This window comes from Eleutherodactylus coqui, chromosome 11, assembly GCF_035609145.1.
Source record: "Eleutherodactylus coqui strain aEleCoq1 chromosome 11, aEleCoq1.hap1, whole genome shotgun sequence".
Taxonomy (NCBI): Eukaryota; Metazoa; Chordata; class Amphibia; order Anura; family Eleutherodactylidae; genus Eleutherodactylus; species Eleutherodactylus coqui.
This window is the reverse complement of record NC_089847.1, coordinates 49,902,106-49,923,726: the sequence shown is the minus strand read 5'-3', so window position 1 is coordinate 49,923,726 and position 21,621 is coordinate 49,902,106. Positions and strand designations below refer to the sequence as shown.

At 43.8% G+C, this 21,621-nt stretch overlaps 1 long non-coding RNA gene across 1 annotated transcript in view; it reads left to right on the top strand.

Moving 5' to 3' along the window:
- Nucleotides 1-12,660, top strand: part of LOC136582640 (uncharacterized) — a 65,266-nt gene extending 52,606 nt beyond the window's left edge. The window contains exons 4-5 of the long non-coding RNA XR_010787205.1: nt 3,093-3,176; nt 12,565-12,660. This is a non-coding gene — a long non-coding RNA (uncharacterized lncRNA). The remainder of the gene's footprint in view (nt 1-3,092; nt 3,177-12,564) is intronic.
- The last annotated feature ends 8,961 nt before the right edge of the window (nt 12,661-21,621 follow it).

Sequence of the window (21,621 nt, the reverse complement as noted above, 5' to 3'; positions counted from 1 at the left end):
GTTCAGGAGAAACTTGAACTTTATTAAAAGCAACTAGACACAAAGGATTACAGGGAAGTAGCCCTCCATGTTCCTGATCTGCAGCTAGCTAGATCGGTGAGGGTTCCAACAGTTAGACCCCCACCAATATAAAACTCTCACCCATGTATTACCCCCTGTGTATAAGGGATAACTTTATTACTTGGCACAGCCTATTTAAAGGTAGATTCATAGATAGCTGTTCAGGTGCAGTAAAAGCTGCATTTGAAAAACCATATACGGTCTTGCCGTGCTTCTATGAGATGGTAATTAGCCGCATGGTTTTTTACAGGTGAGCCATATTTATGTTATGTTTTCAATTGTAAAAAGAATAAACGTGTTTCCAATAACCACATTATAAAACCTCGTGTATTTTTTCAGATGCGGCTTTAACCATACCTCAACCACTATTTGTGAATGTACCCCTTATGCTCTGGTCACACCTCTGTCACTGTTAATGGAAGCAGTGGTTCTACGTCACACTCTCCATACGATGGATTCCAACATTGCGTCATTTTGATGGCCAGAATAGGACTGCATGCAGCACCAGTCTTTGTTACAGATCTCATTGTATTGACAGCAGTGACTCCAAGCCCCCAAATCGTAATTGTGAACAGATCATAAGATTGCCCTCCCATGGATGTATTTTTTTCCATCATGGAGTAAGTTGTCCCACAATAGTAACACAAACAGAACATTTCTTTTAATTGGAATAGTTTGTCAGTTCTGGGACAAAATACTGTCAAGGAATCTGAGGGGAACGGGAAAGAGGGTGGTTATATTACTTTATATTACTTTATTACTATATTACTTACTGCCTGATCAAGATGACACTACTTACTAGCGCTGTCTTACATTCTTTTGTACACCGATGACAGAGTGAGTCCTGCTTTTGTGCAAGTTGACCAATTAGACAATCGCACAAGAAACAGCTTTTCACCAAAACTAGACCCATTAGGTTATGGTCTTACAGTAAATCAACAGAACAGCAGGGGCCCCATAACAAGAATGCTCTAGACGCAGGAGCATTTGTTTTAAATGATTGATTGCACATGGAAAAATGTCACGTTTTCCTGGATCTATCACAGAAATGATGTGATCTATCACGTCTTTCCCCGTCCCCCGGAGCCCCCCGAATCTTTTCACCCGAGTACGGAAGTACACGAAAATCGCGGTGCTCGATCGAGTAATTACTCGAAACGAGTATATTCGCTCATCTCTAGTTAATGTCTTACAGTAAATCAACAGCACAGCAGGGGCGCCATAACAAGAATGCTCTAGACGCAGGAGCATTTGTTTTACATGATTAATTGCACATGGAAAAATATCACGTTTTCCTGGATCTATCACAGAAATGAAATGTTTATTCGTGGGACAATGCCTTACAGGGGTTTAGATCATTTTGTCTCATTGGAACAGGTTTGCTGGGATCCCCACTAATCCTGTGAACATCTGTGCTACTTTCCTGTTCTTGGCATTTCAGTAGACACAACGGTTTCTGCAGAGAGAAGAGATCCTGTTCAGGGGATCTGCACTGGGCATCATTTATTTTCTCCCGTGTTACCACAGTTATCTGAGACACTGGTTTCGGCCAAAGAAGAGCAGCGTTACTGCATTAATGAGACGTTCACAGCTGTACTAGCATCGGAGTCCGCTCTATGCCCACTATTGCTGAGGGTGTGTGCAGAGTCCTATGTCCTCGGCGCAGTGCAAGTCTGCCATGTTTGGGCACTGTGATTTCTACATGTTTATTACTGTCTTTGGGTTCCTTCAGCTCGCCTATGCTGTGGGTGCACAAAGACTTCCCATACCGGTGTTTGACCTGCCTGCCACAAATACACTGACTGACTTGGGTAGGCTGCAGAGTGCAGATGGCTTTCCCCTTGCGGTGTCGATTGAGCTATCCGACACCTACACAGAATGAATAGTGTGTGGGCACATGGATTTTCCCATTGCTATGTCAGTCGAGGCACCTTGGGTCACACAAGGTGTTTGCTGCTGCCGAGCCTGACCAAGCGCCAGCTCACATACTTCCCACACAGGCTACAGCGGGTCCTGGTCATGGTTTCTTGGCCCTGTAAGGCCACCTCCTCCTCCTGCTTGGGGTCAGGGGATTAGCAATGCGCATCATGTATTTTCTCTCGTGTTACCACAGTTATCGGAGACACTAGTTTGGGCCAAGGAAGACATGTGCCTTGCTAAAGAGGGTTTGTCCGAAGTAAAGATTGTTGGGGGGGGGGGGGCGACTCTTGCCCCTATTGTGGCTTAATAGGGGGACCTGGGAGTCTGAGAGGTAGCCCTGCATGCTGCCCCAGCCCTGCCCTATCTGTTTCTGTAGTGTTTCCATGACTTTTGGATGTTTTCTGGTTTTTCCCAAGTGAAGACCTATCCGGAGTATCGCTCATATTCAAAAATGCTCGAGTCCCCCATTGACTTCAATGGGGTTCGTTACTCGAAACGAGCTCTCGAGCATCGCGGGAAGTTCGACTCGAGCAACGAGCACCTGAGTAATTTGGTGCTCGCTCATCTCTACTCCCAACATATTTTTTTACAACCGTTATACAATACATTATATGTACCCAAAAACGATGCCATCAAAAAGTACAACTTGTCCTGCAAACAACAAGCCCTCATATGGCCGAGTAAATGGAAAAATGAAAAAGTTATGGCTCTTGTAATGCGACTGTAAAATTAGTTGAAATTAAATGATCGGCCCTGGTGGGCACGACAGGGTGGTAAGAAACCGATTCCCTTGCTGTTGGACCTGGAAACTGGCACTCGGTCTGCGCATTGGACTCAATGTCACTGATGTCAGTGCGTGCCCACATCACTAAAGAAGAGTGTGCATGCACCCGCTAATTGCAGAGATGAGCCCATTGCAGATTGAGTGCCAGTTTCCAGGGACAGTAAGTATAAAAAGCACTTTCTCGTACCTCAGCCGGACTTTTTATACTGCTTCTAAGTGATTACAGGTTCCCTTTAACTCCATATTTTACCAGGGGGCTGACACAAAAAGTAAGATTTGGCACATTTTAATCCAATTAGCTTTTAGTAACTCATGTATTTCTTTGCAGCAGGAGATGAAATATTTGTCAGCTTTGTTACCCACATATGAAGATACAATTACTGAGAAGGATATTGTGATCCTGGCAGTTAAGGTGAGTTGTAATTTACTAGCACGCATTGACTTTACATGAAGTTCAAATTCCAGTAGATTTTATTTGTACCATTTTTTATACATATAATGTATTTGTAAAACTTTTTTTTTTTTCTCTGAGAGCAGAGAGAGAAAACATGTAAATTTTGCCTTTTTTTTGTTTTGTTTTTCTCCTTTTTTTTAAAATTTCTTGATGGTGGCAGGGATGGAGTGTAAAAAGTGGCGCTCTGTAACCCTTTGCAACTCCTCAGTCTCGTATCCTTGCTGAGGTGCGGTGGTCTCAAACAGAAGGCACTCAACAAGCTGCTCCTGGAACTGCAGGAGAGTAAGCATTCCCGGGGGCTTATTGTAAATTATGTAGGCATTGCAGGTAGCGATCTAAATAATTTTTTATATATAGTTATCTATATATATAAAAATGAATGTATGTCTGTCTGCGTGCGTGTCTGTCTGTTTGTCCTTTATGCGCTACTACACCATTCATCCGATCGCCATGAAACTTTGGGAAGTTGTTGAGTACACTCCTGGGAAGATTATAGGCATAGTACAACTATCCTACGATAAATGGCGCGCGAGCGTCGTCGAAAGTTACGACCCCCCCCCACGTAGATCGAATAAGTAAGCCACCTGCTATTGTGATGTCATCACTGATGTCATCAACATCGGACGCCTTTGAACATGCCCCAACATGTTCTATAAAGCTGCATTGTGATGTCATTAAGGCTGTCAGTTCTATGGCGACATGTAAAGAAATTGACTTTGAAAACCAATATGCGTGTTCAACTACAAAATGATGCATCCGCCGAACGCTTCGCAAAACAATTGCTGGATATTGGAAATGGGAAAATGCCTATCGACAGATCTACACAATGTATCACATTGCCAACAAACTTTGGAAAGATGACATCAACCAAAGACGAATTGATCCAAAAGGTGTTCCCAAATATTGCGCGGAATTACCAAAATCATCAGTGGCTCAGCGCACGAGCTATATTAGCAGCTACCAACAACGATGTCAATGCCATCAATTTCAGCATTCAAAACGGAATACCAGGCGAAGCGACAACGTATAAGTCCATCGATACTGTGATGAATCAAGATGAAGCTGTCAATTACCCAACGGAATTCTTGAATTCACTCGATTTTCCAGGTATGCCACCGCACATTTTAACATTGAAAATAGGCATGCCTATCATTCTTCTCCGAAACATCCATCCACCACGACTTTGCAACGGTACAAGACTTTCAGTGAAAAAGATGATGAACAATGTCATCGTAGCTACAATTTTGAATAGGAAATTCAAGGGGAAAATGTCCTGTTGCCACGGATTCCAATTATCCCAACAGATATGCCATTTGAATTCAGACGTTTACCGTTTCCGGTGCGACTCGCTTTTGCATTGACCATCAACAGAGCACAAGGACAATCGCTGCAAGTGTGTGGGCTAGATTTGCAGAGTCTTCGCAGCAACGCGCGACGGGTACGCTAGTAATGTATAAATTTTACATATGGATAATACCAAAGAATAAGGACGATCACATGACCGTGGACTGCTCACCGCACCCCGCTTACTGCTTCAGGGGTTAAATCTACTTATATCCGCCATTTTTCTGATGGGCAGAAGCCAGATAAAGGTCTGTGGATAAATAACCCACTGGGGGACAAATCCGGGGGCCTTAGGTAAGTAATTTTATCCCTCATGGATCAGATCCGTGATGGGAGGTGAACTTTAACATTTACATGATCACGTGACTGGATACCATATCCCGCCCTGAAATCTCCAGGCTTTGGGAGAAGGGAGATTTCAAATTTCCATGGCTTTCACAGTTTCTACGCATGCGCCTGACATTTTGCCAGTGACATGCATGCGCAGAAGCCAGCGGCAGGTCCGCAAGAGTTTGCGGAGGCCATAGATGAATAGATCGGATCCACTTTCATGAGATCGCCATTATCCATTGAATAATAGTGATTGCGTGATTGGGGGCCGCACATCACGCGCCCCCTCCCTCTTTCGTCCCCCTTACAGCTGCAGCCCCTTGGCTACTTCCAATAGCTGTGAACTGTCACACTTCAAGACCCTGGGGCTTTAACCCTTTTCAATCCAATTTTAGATTCAGGATTTCCTAGGGGGCTTTCTCTTTCTGCCATTATACAATGGCGCCATCTGCTGGCTAGAACCAGTACTGTGATATGTGATATGCTGGAGAGCCCCCCGACAACAGAGTGGCCAGTAATCTACAGTAAGAATGCCCTGCCGGACGTCTTCTGACATCGGAGCTGTACAGCCTTTAATCAGAATGTCTTTGGACGTCAGACAGTGGATTGGAAAGTGTTGAAGTCTACAGAGCTGATGTGTATTTATGATACTGTAGTTTAGGGCCGCATCCAGACTCGTGACTTTATTGCGCGAATTTGTCGCAATGCAACATTCTTTCCTTTGATATTTTGTAGCCTGCGACATTACAAGACTACAAAATTGCGGCATGCTCTCTCTCTATTTTTTTGTAGCCCATGTTTCCCTATGGAACCTTCCTTTCTATTGTATTGAACAAAACACGCTTTTTGTATGGTGCGATGCAACTTTTACAGCAGGAAATCCTCCTGTCAAAGCCCTAAAATGAGCCCTAGCTGCATCAAAAACACAAAAGAATAATAATAATACATCACCTAAGAGGCGCTGTAATCTCCTGCGTGTCTTTTCCCCTGAAGCTCCCCAGCACTTCCGTAAAGCCAATCAGAGCCAGCGCTCGATGAACCAATCACAGCCATTCAATGATTATTACAGCGATCATAGGCAGGGGTAATACAGGATGCCTATAGGTGGCATTCTGTTACCATAGCAACCAGCCGAGCTTTCTGCAATTACATCTCGAGAGCCCGATAACATAACAGAGGGAGCGCGCTCCCTCTGTGAAGCTTTTCCACGCCGCGATCTACATAGATCATGACAGGGAAAGGGGTTAACAGCAGCAGAAGCCCCGCTAACAGTGACAGCCGACTCCCACTGCTGAATAGCTTGAGATCTCTTCTGATCTCGCACTATCCCCAGGACATAAGTTTACACCCTGTTGCGGGAAGTACCCTGCCTCCAGGACAAGTCCAGAACGTTGTCACTAATAAAGGTAAAAAAATTTAGGCTGGCCAAATTAGTAACATTCACATTAATGCCTAGAGTTGCTGTAAATTGGGGTATTTCGGGTGAAAATAAAGCTGTGGAATTCCACATAGTGGGAGGCACGGCACTACTTGGCCCTGCTGCCCCAACCCCTACTTCAACCTCCGTACTGCTGTCGACTCCGTAGAGTCGCCGCTGTCGAAATATAGCTCTTCTTCCGACGCAGGTAGGTTCAGCTCATGGATCCGATCCATGGGAGGAGCTAAAACTTTTACTTTTTATGACTGTTTATTTACTTTCATGCAATTGCTTTTATCCAGATACTGAGCTGTGCGGCCATGCTGACCCTAAAAATGTATTTCTGTTTATTTACCCACATTCCCCAGTACAGGTATTTCTTAGATTTATCTCCATGCGCTGTGAATGTGTCAGGTGGGCGGTCTCTACCACTTGATGTTGAAGGGTGTGGTTTGATTTTATTAACAGTAAGCCATGTAGACCGCCCACTTGACACATTGAGCGCATCGGAAGCCAAATCTAAGAAGAATATCTATGAGGCAACAGGGGTGAGTGTCAATACAAGATCAGCATTTGTGGAGTTAACAGGGCTGCGGCTGTAAAGTTCTGCATTTGGCCCCACTGATGCGAGGACATGACAGGTACTCTTTTAACCACTTCATGTCTCAGGGCGTACACCTTATGTGGACCGGGTTAATATTCTGCAGGCTCGAGAGCCAAGCCTGCTTCATACATGACTGAAGCTGAAGCTCACACTGACCACGGCTGTTAACCCTCTGTTTGCTGCTTTATATTCTGACAGCAGCATTTAAATTTCCCAATTAGCGATTGCAGGTCCCAAACGGCCCTTCATAATTAGATCACGAGATGTCGTCTTGCTGTCATGGTAGCCGGGGGATCGCGGCATGCCTTAATAGATTTCCTGCAGAAATATCATAAACTTTTGTTGTTATAAATCATTTCTCTTTTTTTTTCAATCTCAGTTTTTTGCAGCTGCTTTTCTTATATATAATAGAGGGAAAGGTTTTTGTACAAAAAATTGTTAATGTCCTTTAACCCCTTGAGTGGCGGGTTTCTTACCACCCTGTCGTGCCCACCAGGGCAGGTTTTTTAAAATGGTCTACTCATTGAATTTCAACTAATTTTGCAGTTGCGTCTCAAGAGCCATAACTTTTTCATTTTTCCATTGACATGGCCATATAAGGGCTTGTTGTTTGCGGGACAAGTTGTGATTTTTTAAACAGGAGGGAGGAAAAAAAGAAATGGGGAAAAAAGAAAAAAAGGGGCCATGTCATTAAGGGGTTAAATAATGTATTAACTTCCTTCTCTGGGTCATTACGATGCACGGATACCACATGTGTGATTGTAGTTTTGATTTTTTACAAAGTAAAGGGAGACAAGTGTTTTTATAATTTTTTTTTAAATAATTTTTTAACATTTTTTTTTTCTTTTAACTTTTTTTTTTTTTTTTGTCCCTTTAGGGGACTTCCACAGGGACCCATCAGAACCCCCTGATCACATTCCGGGGGTCCGATGGTGACAGCCCTTTACATGCTGCAGTGACAGCCCTTTACATGCTGCAGTCACATAGACTGCAGCATGTAAAGGGTTAACACAGCAGAGATCGGAGGTTTTCTCTGATCTCTGCTGTAAGAGCTAGTACCTAGCTGTCCTCTGACAGCTAACAACCAGCTCTCCCTGCCACAGAGACCAACGGCTTGCTTCTGACAAGCCGATGGTCTCTATGGCAACCTGTAAACAAAGCAGGAGGTTGCCGATATGCCGGCAATATCTTCTGCTGGTTTTCCAAAGCCCTTGCTTTGTTCTCTGTGGGACTGTGCAGGCAGAGCACACTGTCACAGCTTGTGGCATTGTGCTCTGCAGCTCCCATAGTGATACATAGCCCGGAAATCTTCCGGGCTATGTCACTATGAGCAGTGGAGCTCGTCCCGGAAAATTTCCGGGCGTGCCACTCAAGGGGTTAATTCTTACAATAGTTACATTTTTTAAAACTTATTTTTAGTTGTTTTTTTTCTCTCTTACTAAGGTACCGCAGTATATGGTATAAGCCTGTGTTCCCCAACTCCAGTCCTCAGGGACCGGCAACAGGTCATTATTTCAGGATTTCCTCAGAATTGCACAGGTGATGTAATTATTGTTAGTGCCTCAGACATTGCCACAGGTGTACTCATCATAGAATATCCTGAAAACATGACCCGTTGGTGGTCCTTGAGGACTGGAGTTGGGGACCCCTGGTATAAGCGATCAAACGATTGCAAGTTGAATTCCCACTAGAAGGCTAAAAATTAAAAATATTTTACTATTGTAAGAAGTAAAGGATATTAAAAGTTTAAATGGAGTTGGAATCCATTTCAATTCTATTATGTTAAATCGACTTGGACCTGTTATTGCAGCACCTGTAAAACTTATGTCCCTATAATGACAGCATGTTCTACACCTATGCCTTACCATGTTTGCTTTTACATAAGCAACAGTTTTATGGCCTGGTCTCGCATCAGGATATTATATATGATCTGCCCCTAGGGGTAGTACAGGATTGCCTTCTAACCATAATGCTTCCACACAGACGTGTGTCCAGAATCACGCTGTGTGGTTGCCTCAGCCATGTGTCCTGTAGCGCTACCCTGTGTATATAGTGATAGTTGCTGTGCGCCATAGACCAATTTAGCGAGTGTGCATGTGCGGTCTTGTCGATCATCGCGAGACTTCAGCATAAGAGGCCAATGCCTGGCACCGTATTAATACATAGCGAGTGCGCATGCGTGGTTCTGCTGATCATCTTAAGACTGCGGCAGGAGGTGTTTAGTGGAGCTGGTCTCTCATTGGAGGGAGGACACGAGCCCACAGGTGAGGGGGCGGAGACAGAGACATGGGTATTTAAACCCTGTTTTAAGGTAGACTTATCATCTCTGACACATCTATCATACCCGCAAAGGCTACATGCTATCTCTATGTATAGGCGGATACATCAAGCTCCTAAGTAAAGAGCTACTAGGCAAATATACCAGGCTCCTAAGTGAAGAGCTACCTAAATAATGTCTGAATGGTATTGAAGCACCTAAGAGAAGAGCATAGTGTTTAAATGGTATTAAGCTCCAGAGTGAGGGTGCATTCACACGAATGTATATCAGTTCGGTTTTCACACCGAGCCGATATACGTCCTCCTCATGTGCAGGGGGGGGGGGGGGTGGAAGAGCCAGGAGCAGGAACTGAGCTCCCGCCCCCTCTCTGCCTCCTCTCCGCCCCTCTACACTATTTGCAATGAAAGGAGGTGGGGCGGGGCGGGGCTAAGTTCAGAGAATTAGCCCTGCCCCTGCCCCGCCTCTCCCCATTGCAAATAGTGCACAGGGGTGGAGAGGAGGCAGAGAGGGGGCAGGAGCTAAGTTCCTGCTCCTGGCTCTCCCATCCCCCCCGGGGGATGCTGCACACAAGGACAACGTATATCGTCTCGGCGTGAAAACCGAGCCGATATACGTTCGTGTGAATGCACCCTGAGACCTCCCTCACACAGGGCGTTTTGTGCAGCGTTTAGCGCTGCCTTTTCAGCCCAGCGCTAAACGCTGTACAACACTCCCATTAATTTCAATGGGGCTGCTCACACAGGGCTGAAAACGCAGCGCCTTGCAACGCTGCGCTTTGACAGCGATGCAAGTTCTATTTTTGGGCGTTTTCAGCCCTGCGTCGCCCATTGAAATGAATGGGCAGCGGTTTTAGCACTGCTGAAAACGCGGCAACACTTGGTGCCGCATTTTTGGCAGCGTTAACCGCTCGCCGATTTTCGGGGTGAGGGCTTGCAATAGAAGCCCTACCCCGAAAATCTGCCCCAGCTAGGTAGACAGAAAAGAAGAAAGTTAATATTCACCTAGCCGCTGCAGTCCGGGTCTCTGCCGCTGATTCGGGCTTCTCCAACTCTCCCAAGTCTATTGCTGGAGGGCAGGTTTGAGAACCCCGCCTCCGGCTATAGAGTGCTGTGATTGGTTATCGGCACGCTCGATGCTCAATCACAGCCCTTCATTGACTGTTTCAGCCAATCAGCGCCAGCAAGCCCTGATTGGCTGAGACAGTCAATGATGGGCTGTGATTGGGCATCGAGCCAGCACCGATAACCAATCACAGCACTCTATTGCCAGAGGCCGGGTTCTCAAACCTGGCCTCCGTCAATAGACTTGGGAGTGCCGAGGAAGCCCGGATCAGCGGCAGAGACCAGCGGCCGTGACCCGGACTGCAGCGGCTAGGTGAGTATTACTTTTTTTTTTATTTTCAGCATTCTTGGCTGCGTTTTCAGCCGAGCTGAAAACGCAGCCGAAACGCTGGCATAAAGTATGCCAGCGCTGCTGAAACGGGGCGGAATCTGCAGTAACGCAGCGTTGAAAAACGCTGCGTTTCTGCAAACGCCCTGTGTGAGGGAGGCCTGAAGAGCAATCAGCAGAATGGATTATTGATGTCCTTGTTTCATCTGCTGATAAACTAGATCAGATATAATGGTATCCTGAATATACCCAGTACTTACTTGTATTAGCAAATGATATGGGTGAACAGGAAGGGACTAGTACTTTTGTTATCTTAACTGAGACCGAATACTCTCTATCACAATCAGTGACTTGTGGTCACCTAATAAATAATACATGTAGATACGCCAATTTTAATGTATATCTAATAAACGTTATATTTTAATAAGTTCCTTTCGGTGAGGTGTATTTCATTAAGGAATGTTTGTTTCTGCCACGGTGACTGTATGCATTATGGTCTGCGTCACTATGACACAGACTGTTCTTAAGACAACACTTAGTATGCCCAAAGAGCTGGCGAAGAGCTCATTCACACGGGCGTACTTGCAATCTGTATTACGCTTGTATTTTTTTACTCATGTAATATGGAGAGCAGAAACCCCATTTATTTGTATTGGTGTTTGCAGACAGGTGTTTTTCGGGGGCGTAAAAAACTAAACCGTATATCCTATTTTGGTAGTTATTATGGACCAAAATTGCCCATTAAAACCAATGGGATTATGTAAATACGCAGTGACTGCACATGATACACGCTCATTCACTGGATATTTTTGCATAAAAAAATGGGACATTTTGCTTCTTTTTTTATGCGTGTGAAAAGCGCAATGAATACACTAGCAAAAGATGCCATAGGCAGGGAATATGCACAGTTTTGGTCAGTGACACCTTGCATATTGAAGGATTAAAACTAGATACGCGCATATGAATGAGCCCTTAGTGTACAGAGACCACGAGGGCCTTTCAAGGCTCCTAGGGCTTCCTGCATGATTGTGTCACTGGAGTCCCTCGTTAGAGTTTCCGTTTGATCATGCAAGAGCCTCTCTTGACAGTGGCCATCAAGAAGTTAAAGAGACTCTGTCACCTACTTTTAGCCCTATGAGCTAAGCTTTTGAGCTAAATGTAGGTGAGCGGCTGAGTCTGGGGATGTAAGGGTTATACCTGCCTGCCCCATCATTACCCTGGTATGAGTGCTGGAAACCACCACTTGGTGCATTGAGCGGCACGCTAAGTAGTCCGCCTGTTGTAAAATTAGAATGGGCAGACTACATAGCAGCACCATTCAATGCACTGAGTGGAAGCTTACAGCGCTGACACTTGGGGAATGATGGGGCAGGTAAGTATGACGCTTACTTCCCCGGACTCAGCAGGTCACCTACTTTTAGCCCATAAGCTTATCTCATAAGGCTAATAGTAGGTGACAGATTCCCTTTAAGTTGCTGGGATCAGATGTTCCTCAGATCCCTGCTTTTAGAGCAGGAGTTTGGCTATCATTAGCCAGCTGTGCTCCCTCTCCAGGGCGGCACTGGGACTTCATTGCAGCGCTTATTGTGTAGTTAGTGATGACAATGCCGTATTTCATGCAGCACGACTACCAAGAAATGGCAATTGGGGGAGGGGAGAATAAATTTTGGACATGCAAATTGTCTTAAAGTTTTGCGGAGCAGTACTAGACCGCCATGGTAAACTCAACCCTCAAGATATATTCTCAGATGGTGCAGTTGCAGCCGCTCATCCCAGAAGTGAACAGCAAGTTTTAAGGGCTTTAATAAGCAGTATCTGTGCTAGCCGCTAAACCCTAGCAGTTTGCTGCAACTTGCAGCTCATGCCACATGGAAACAACCGTACTGCCCTTAGGGAAGTGCGTCTCTGCAGCATTGCATCTTGTGTGTTACTTCAGCTTTTAGTTTATTTTCTTATATCTTTTTTATCTCCCCTTCATGATTAGGAGGAAATGAAAATTTCAAAGCAAGAGTTGAAGACGTGATAGAGGAGAATGAAAAGTTGAACCAAATTTTGAAGTGTGACAAACCTGTATTTAATAAGCAATGGTAAAAATATATTGAATTTTGAGGTCTGTCTATGTGCCTGTCTCTTGTATCTGCCTCTGTCTTGTGCTCTTCTCTCTTCCTTATGCGGGTTCACTGCGCAAGTGAGAAGATTGAAAGGGAGCACTGCTCGCAGATGCCGGGGACTGTTAATTCATTTTCAATGGACTGCTGAAGATAGCCGAGCGCTATGTACTCAGTGGTTTTCATCAGCCCCATTGAAATGAATGGAACCGCGCATGTGCGACCACTGCTCCATTTAATCTTCTGTCCCTGCGGATGGTTGCAACGAGCCCACAGTGACAAGAAGAGTGGGTCACCAAACCTCCTTTCTTGGAAATGGTGGTGGTCTCACCTGTGAGACTTTGGATAGGTGATAAGTGTATTGTGGTATGACCCATTTAACCCCTTAAGGACAAGGTTGTTTTGTACCTTAAGGACCAGACACTTTTTAGGGATTTTACCCATGTGGGGGTTTTACTGCTCTATTTTTTTTCCTTTAGCTACCAAAATAATTTTTGCTGCGTTTTTTTTCCGTGACATATAGGACTATTTTTTATATCTTTTTCACTGACTTTTTTATCTGTTTTTTAGTCTTATTGGGGGTAAAAAGCTAAAAAAAAATGATTTTTTTAACATTTATAATTTTTTTAAAATTATTTTTATATTTCCACTAAAATAAAGTATAGGAATAGGTTCCTCTATTTGTTTCGGACGTTAAAAACCCCTCCTGCCTTTTGCTCTGGGTTATCAGCTGTCACAACTGATTGCAGAGCCAGGAGACTTAAAGCACCGCCGTAATTTTACTATCGGCAGTGCTCTAAGCCCAGGACCAGCCACGGTAAATTTACTGTGGCTGGTCCTAAACGGATTAAGAAGGCGGCATCAAATGAGAACATTTAATGGGATGCATGCTGTTAATTAGAACAAGGTAGGGTCCTGTAATGCTGCCATACATAGTATGACTTTAGTAGTTCTGGAACTGAAATGGCAATTGTGACACCTCTATGAGCAAGAATTATATTTGTTGCCAGCTCCTTGGTTGATAACGCCTCTTACTCCAGTACCAATTCCAGCCAAACATCTTGTACTGTATGTGGGAATAATGAAGACAAATTCTGTATAGATTGTATAGATGTTTTTATACATTTATTATCAATGCATGAAAGATGTTATTATCATACAGCAAATAGAAATGAGCTGATGATTCTGCTATTCAGGCCTTGGCTTACTCTTGTGGTGTTTTGGAAAGCCGGGCCTGGATCACACAGAGGTGTCGCTTTCCTGGAATCCTACAACACTCCATATTCAGCCTTTGGGCCCTCTGTTTGTCAAGTCAGATGGGAAAAGGAACTGCTTCCTTCATTAGCAGCTTCCTTCTGTAGTCATCACCACCTTGTAGATGAGATGTCAGATGCTTACATAGCAAGTAAGGTTGAAAGAAGCCCTTTGATTTCAACCTGCAATTACTTGCTATGTTGACCCAGAGGGAGGCGAAAAACCCCTGAGGATTGTTGGTTTGCCCTCTTATTAGGGGAAAAAATTCCTCCCTGACCCCAAATATGGCGATCAGAATGAGTCCCTGGGTCATCTGAGGTCAAATTTATGTGGATGTTAGGTGGTGGATGTTCAATAGGGCTGTCAGGTCCGGTATATAGGAAAGTCTGGTTTAATGTTAGTGGGGGCAGGGTTTGTGGAAAGTAGTAGGAGAATATGGATGTAAAAAAAAAAAGGAGAATATGGATGGGATTTCATTGTCTTTGCTGGTTTGAGTAGGTCGTCAACCAGCTTTGCTTGTTGACCACTTATTGAGTGGCCTCATTGTTGACGGGATGATAGTCTTGTGACCAATCTGGACATACAAAGCTGAACTCTGTGAATATTTTCTGGTCTTCAGGTATTTCAATGTCTGGCATTTCCATGTAGTCCAGAGTTTGATCCATATTCAGGTCAACAAAATCTTCTGTCATGAATGCTGGTGGTTCCATTCTTCTGGCTTCCACATCTTCCCACTTGATGTCAGAAAAAAATGGATGCTTCTTAATGTCTCCTATTACTCCTAGCCGATAGTCCTGATCCTTACACAGCAGCCCTTGTAAAATGTCCACTGTTTCAGGAGTCAGGTACTCTGGGTAGAGTGGAGTATGGTGGAGGACGGAGTGCTGAACTTCATCATCATCTCCAGGAAAAGGGGACTTCATTGTGAACAGGTTATACAGAATCACACCTATGGCAAAATAATCTGCCCCTCGTCCATGTTCCTGCTTCCTCACCATTTCTGGGGCCATATATCCAGGTGTGCCTCCAAATTCTGCTTTGGTCCTCTCATACACACTCATTAAAGACAGGCCAAAGTCTGTTATTTTTATATGGCCGTCTGCGGTCACAAGTACGTTTTCTGGCTTCAGGTCCCGATGTATGATGTTTTTCTTGTGCAGGAACTGAGTGCCACAGATCACTTCTGCCATAATGAATGTTATTGTGGGGTTATCAGGAAACACATTCTTGCCAAAAATAAAATTAAAAATGTCCCCTTTGGTGGCCAATTCCAATACGTAGTACATCATTTTTTCTGTGTGGAAGGCGGCCAGGCCATGAATCAGGTATGGGCTTTCGTGAGATAGTTCTAAGATTTTGCGCTCTACGAAACTGTGCTCATCCTCTATGAACAAACATTTGCTTAACACTTTAATGGCAACACATTCTTTGCGGATTTTATCACTTGCCAAGAAGACTTTTGCAAAGCCCCCTTCTCCCAGTGCTTGATGGAATGTAAAACACTCTAATGTTAGGGGTACTGTGGAAAGTGTTTTCTCGTCAGGTTGCACACGTTTCTCCATGCTTGTGGAGGGTTCCTCATCATGGCTACTGCCACTCTGAAAGGCTTTATGTTTGTAGAGGATATCTGGGATGGATATGTAGAGCTCCTCTTGTATCTCTTTTTTTCCTTTACACTCCGGTTCTTCCCCATGCTGTTTTTCTTCATCCTCTGTATCATAGTCCTGGATGTGCAGATCCTCTGTGATCTGGATCTGGTCATAAGTATATTCATTGTACTCTGTCAGTATTTCCTGCTGACTAGTATAGTCCTGGATGTGCAGATCCTCTGGGATCTGGATCTGGTCATAAATATATTCATTGTAATCTGTCAGTATTTCTTGCTGACTAGTATAGTCCTGGATGTGCAGATCCTCTGTGATCTGGATCTGGTCATAAGTATATTCATTGTACTCTGTCAGTATTTCCTGCTGACTAGTATAGTCCTGGATGTGCAGATCCTCTGGGATCTGGATCTGGTCATAAATATATTCATTGTTATCTGTCAGTATTTCTTGCTGACTAGTATAGTCCTGGATGTGCAGATCCTCTGGGATCTGGATCTGGTCATAAATATATTCATTGTAATCTGTCAGTATTTCCTGCTGACTAGTATAGTCCTGGATGTGCAGATCCTCTGTGATCTGGATCTGGTCATAAATATATTCATTGTACTCTGTCAGTATTTCCTGCTGACTAATATAGTCCTGGATGTGCAGATCCTCTGTGATCTGGATCTCATCATAATAAATATATTGATTGTACTCTGCCAGTATTTCCTGCTGACTAGTATGGTACTGGATGTACAGATAATCCTGGCTGTGGATCAGGTCATTGTCGGTAGGAATGTTATGATTTTCCTCCACATTTTCTACCTTTACTTCAGCTAACACTTTAGCTGTAAAGGACGTGTCTATAAAAATAGGATAAAAAGTCACATTTTAAAACCTAAAAACCTTTATACATTATGGGTAATAAAGGAGATATAACTAAGGAATGATGGAATACATGTTTTGAGAACTTCAGAAAAGAAGACCTCACCAAAGTACTTGTATTTTAAAGGGATGCTTTTTGAAAACTACTCCTGTCTATATGTCCTATTAGGGCATCAAGTGTGATTGCCATGTAAGAGCAGCTCATGCTCTGATGGACTCAAATATTCCTGGACAGCCATGTATGGGAATGGTAGTTGCCATATAATTCTACATAAATAAGCTGTACTGTGCCCACCCCCCTACATCTACATTGGTATAAGTCCATGCATTGGCAGTTTTACTAAAATGTTAAAGAAGGACAGATCTCCTGGCAAGCCCAAAACCACAGCTGCATATGTTAACTTTAAAATTCTAATTTATCCTTCATAAAAACATATAAAAACTAAGTGCCACAACAAGGATTGGTTTCACTGTGTTGCCCTACTTGCACAAAACTAACCCTGGCAGCTAATTATATGTATGTTAACAAACATTTTACTCTATCCTTCATAAAAATATCTAAAAACTAAATGCCACCACAAGGATTGTTGCCACCGGGGGTCCCTAGCTGTACAAAACTACCCCTGGCAGCTAATTGCTTTTTGAATATATACAACTTGCCAAATATATCAATTAATCTATGATTGGCAGTAACAATGGGGGGCTGTAACTAAAACCATAGTTTTCTATTATATGAGAAGGTACATGATATCCTACCTTTGCTGTCCTCTATTTTGATCATACTGGGCTCTGGGAGTTCCTCCTCCATGTTGATGATGCTGGGATCTGAAGGTTCCTCCTCCATAATTATCCCGCTGGGATTTTGGAGTTCCTCCTCCATTTTTATCCCGCAAGAACCTGGGAGTTCCTCCATGTTTAACCCAGTGGGATTAGGGAGTTCCTCCTCCCTTTTTATCCCGCAAGAACCTGGGAGTTCCTCCATGTTTAACCCACTGGGTTCTGGGAGTTTTTCGACACTTCTCTCTTCTTGGATAGAAGTGCAGCACCTCCCCATAAACCTAGTAATCCTCGCCCAGGTTTTTCGCTCTGGGAGTTCCTCCTCCATGTTGATGTTGCTGGGATCTGATGGTTCCTCCACCATAAATATCCCGCTGGGATTTGGGAGTTCTTTCTCCATTTTTATCCCGGAAGGACCTGGGAGTTCCTCCATGTTTAACCCAGTGGGATTTGGGAGTTCCTCCTCCCTTTTTATCCCGCAAGAACCTGGGAGTTCCTCCATGTTTAACCCACTGGGTTCTGGGAGTTTTTCGACACTTCTCTCTTCTTGGATAGAAGTGCAGCACCTCCCCATAAACCTAGTAATCCTCGCCCAGGTTTTTCGCTCTGGGAGTTCCTCCTCCATGTTGATGTTGCTGGGATCTGATGGTTCCTCCACCATAAATATCCCGCTGGGATTTGGGAGTTCTTTCTCCATTTTTATCCCGGAAGGACCTGGGAGTTCCTCCATGTTTAACCCAGTGGGATTTGGGAGTTCCTCCTTCATTTTTATCCCGCAAGAACCTAGGAGTTCCTCCATGTTTAACCCACTGGGTTCTGGGAGTTTTTCGACACTTCTCTCTTCTTGGATAGAAGTGCAGCAGCTCCCCATAAACCTAGTAATCCTCGCCCAGGTTTTTCGCTCTGGGAGTTCCTCCTCCATGTTGATGTTGCTAGGATCTGAAGGTTCCTCCACCATAAATATCCCGCTGGGATTTGGGAGTTCATTCTCCATTTTTATCCCGGAAGGACCTGGGAGTTCCTCCATGTTTAACCCACTGGGATTTGGGAGTTCTTTGGCACTTCTCTCTTCTTGGATAGAAGTGCAGCAGCTCCCCATAAGCCTAGTAATCCTCGCCCAGGCTTTTCGCAGGCGTGCAAAGAACCGGTTCTTTCTTGGTTTCTTAGCTTTAATCGCCTCATCCTGGCCTAGACGGCCATCATTCTTCTCTTCTGGAATCTGCTCGATCATATCAGCTTCTTCCAGTAAATGGTTTGTCTTCTTTTTTGCCTTCATTTTATCACAAAGGCAAAAAATTAAGTCTAGAAATCCGTAAGGATAGTCGCTCTCACTTATTCTCTGCTGGCTGCAGCAAGTGAATGCAAGGATTCTAAGCCATGCACCCGTATAAGAAGCCTCGTGCCATTGTGATGTCAGCAGCCATTGTGATGTCAGCAGCCATTGTGATGTCATCATCTGTCTTGAGGAACATGCCCCAACATGCCTACATGTATGTGCATACATATATAATGTATGTACGTTTTCAGCAGCTCAACATCATCAACTATCCTTGCCTGTGCCATGCAGTTGAGGCTCTCTGATCATGTGGGCACTGCTACTGTGCCTGTGCATTATCAGGAGCAGGACAGCAAGTGTAATACAAAATCAATGGCCAACTCTTACAGCATGATGGGGAGCAAAACTTCAATTTCCCTTCATTTAGCCCTTTTTACCCCATGTTTAACCTCTTAGTGATGAAGCCTGGTTTGTGCCTCAGTGACAGAGCCTTAGGTAGCCCATAAGGCCTCTTTTCTCTATGTAGGGAGCCCAATACTATGAATAAAGCATTATAGTTGGGTCCCCTGTTACAGGTTTGGATTGGGACTCAGGAGGCTTAAGTTATGCCTGACTATACCCCTTAATATATTCACTGAGGGGTGTCATGAGTATTTTGACCCCGCAGTTTTTTTTCAGGAGTTAAGGAATTTTAGATAAGAAAAAAATTTAATTTTCATATTTTTGTAAATATGTCATTTTAAAAACATATTTTTTTTCTATAGCAAAAACAGAGAAAAGAGGATTTGCACCCCAAAATGGATACCCCTGTTTGTCCTGTGTTCAGAAACACACTCACAAAGGCCCGCATCTTATTTCTGGGTGCACAACGGAGCCCAAAATCAAAGGAGCAGCCAGTGGCTTTCAGAACTGAGATTTTACTTGAAGGTGTTTTAGGCCCTATAGCACACTTGTAGAGCCCCTGAGCGGTCAAAACGATTGAGAATGCCCACAAATGACCCAATTTTGAAAGCTAGAACCCGTAACAAATTCATCCAGGGGTGTACTGCACATTTTGACCCCATAGTTTTTGAATAAAATTAAGCAAAGCAGAAGGAAAAAATTATGATTTTTCATTTTTTTGGGCAATTATGTTATTTTAAAAACAGGTTTTTTTTGTACAGCACACATATGAATGAAGACTTTCACCCCAAAATGGATACCCCTGTTTGTCCTGTGTTCAGAAACATGCTCATTGTTGCTCTAATCTTATGTCTGGATGCACAACAGGGCCCAAACCGAAAGTATAAAACTTCAACTCTTTTTTTTACTTTTACATATTCGTCATTATCCATTGGATAATGGCAATCACGTGCCTAGAGACAGCTCACCATGGGCCTCGGTCAATGTTCCAGGCTCTCAGCTACCTTATGTAGCTAAAAGCGAGGAGATTTTAAATTTCATGGGCCCTCCCCAGCTTCTATGATTATGTCCACCATTTTGCCAACAGGCGCATGCTAAAAGTCCACACATAAAGGTTTCATTGGAGGACATAGCCAAAAGCCTAAGGTAAGTAATTTCACCTCCTCTCACGGATTGGAATCTGTGACGAGAGATGAATTTTTAACTCCTTTTTTACTTTTACGTGAGCGCCTTTATCCATTGGATAGTGGCGATCAGGTGACCAGGGACCACGTACTGTGGCCTCCCGTGAAATCTTCAGGCTTTTGGCTATGCTTGGTAGCCAGGGGCAGGGAGATTTTAAAATACCCTGGCAACCCGCTGCTTTTGCGCATGCGTCCGCCATTTTGGTGACAACAAGATCCTTGAAGCTGAAGTAGAAGCAGTGAAAAAGTCCAGCAGGTTGGCATTAGTTATCATTTTCATCCTCATCAATTAGGTTTATTGACCGAATAACTATGTGCCCGCTCCAATAAAAAACTAACTGAGTGTATGATTCACAAAACACTCCACGCACAAAACAACGTCACTGTCTAACACCTATCACAATTGTGTTCCTTTAAAGATAATCTATCACCATCTTCTCACAGCCCTATCACAGCAGTATAAGTTAATCACAGTCACACTGATTGCAGTGATACATCTGCTGTGTGTATTTGTGCAGTAGTTCAGGAGAAACTTGAACTTTATTAAAAGCAACTAGACACAAAGGATTACAGGGAAGTAGCCCTCTATGTTCCTGATCTGCAGCTAGCTATGTCCACCCTGCCTTGTAGCCACTGTTTGACACCTATCTTTCTATGCATAGTAATAGGCAGAGAGCAGTCAATCAGTGGGTGGAGCTATTATGAAGATTGAGGATTTATCCTGGTAGGCCTCTATGTATTTGCTGATACTGATAAAATGCAAGTTTCTGGCAAAATATTGCACAGATGCTCAAAGCAGATACTGTATATTAATGTGATCAGTGAGTTTGCTGCTCACTGCCTTGTGCTGCTCTCAGAGAGGGACGTGAAAAGTTGGTGACAGATTCTCTTTAAAGGGGTTGTGTGAAGGCATCCCTTATGTGATACTTGATGGTGAGTCCTGAGTACATGGAGGTGGGGGTCGCGCAAATGCGCCAATGTACCATTCATTTCAATTATAGCATCGGAGATTGCTGAATCGCTTGAACTCTGTAATCTCTAGAGCTGTCACTGAAATTAATGAAGCGGCGACAGGCCTGCGCAATCTCTGTTCTATTCACTTGGGGGCTGACTGGACCCCCGCTCTCCAGATCGGTGAGGGTCCCAACAGTTAGACCCCCACCAATATAAAATTCTCACCCATCTATTACCCCCTGTGTATAAGGGATAACTTTATAACTTGGCACAGCCTATTTAAAGGTAGAGTCATAGAGAGCTGTTCAGGTGCAGTAAAAGCTGCATTTGAAAAACCATATACGGTCTTGCCGTGCTTCTATGAGATGGTAATTAGCCGCATGTTTTTTTTTACAGGTGAGCCATATTTATTTTATGTTTTCAATTGTAAAAAAATAAACGTGTTTCGAATAACCACATTATAAAACCTTGTGTTTTTTTTCAGATGCGGCTTTAACCATACCTCAACCACTATTTGTGAATGTACCCCTTATGCTCTGGTCACACCTCTGTCACTGTTAATGGAAGCAGTGGTTCTACGTCACACTCTCCATACGATGGATTCCAACATTG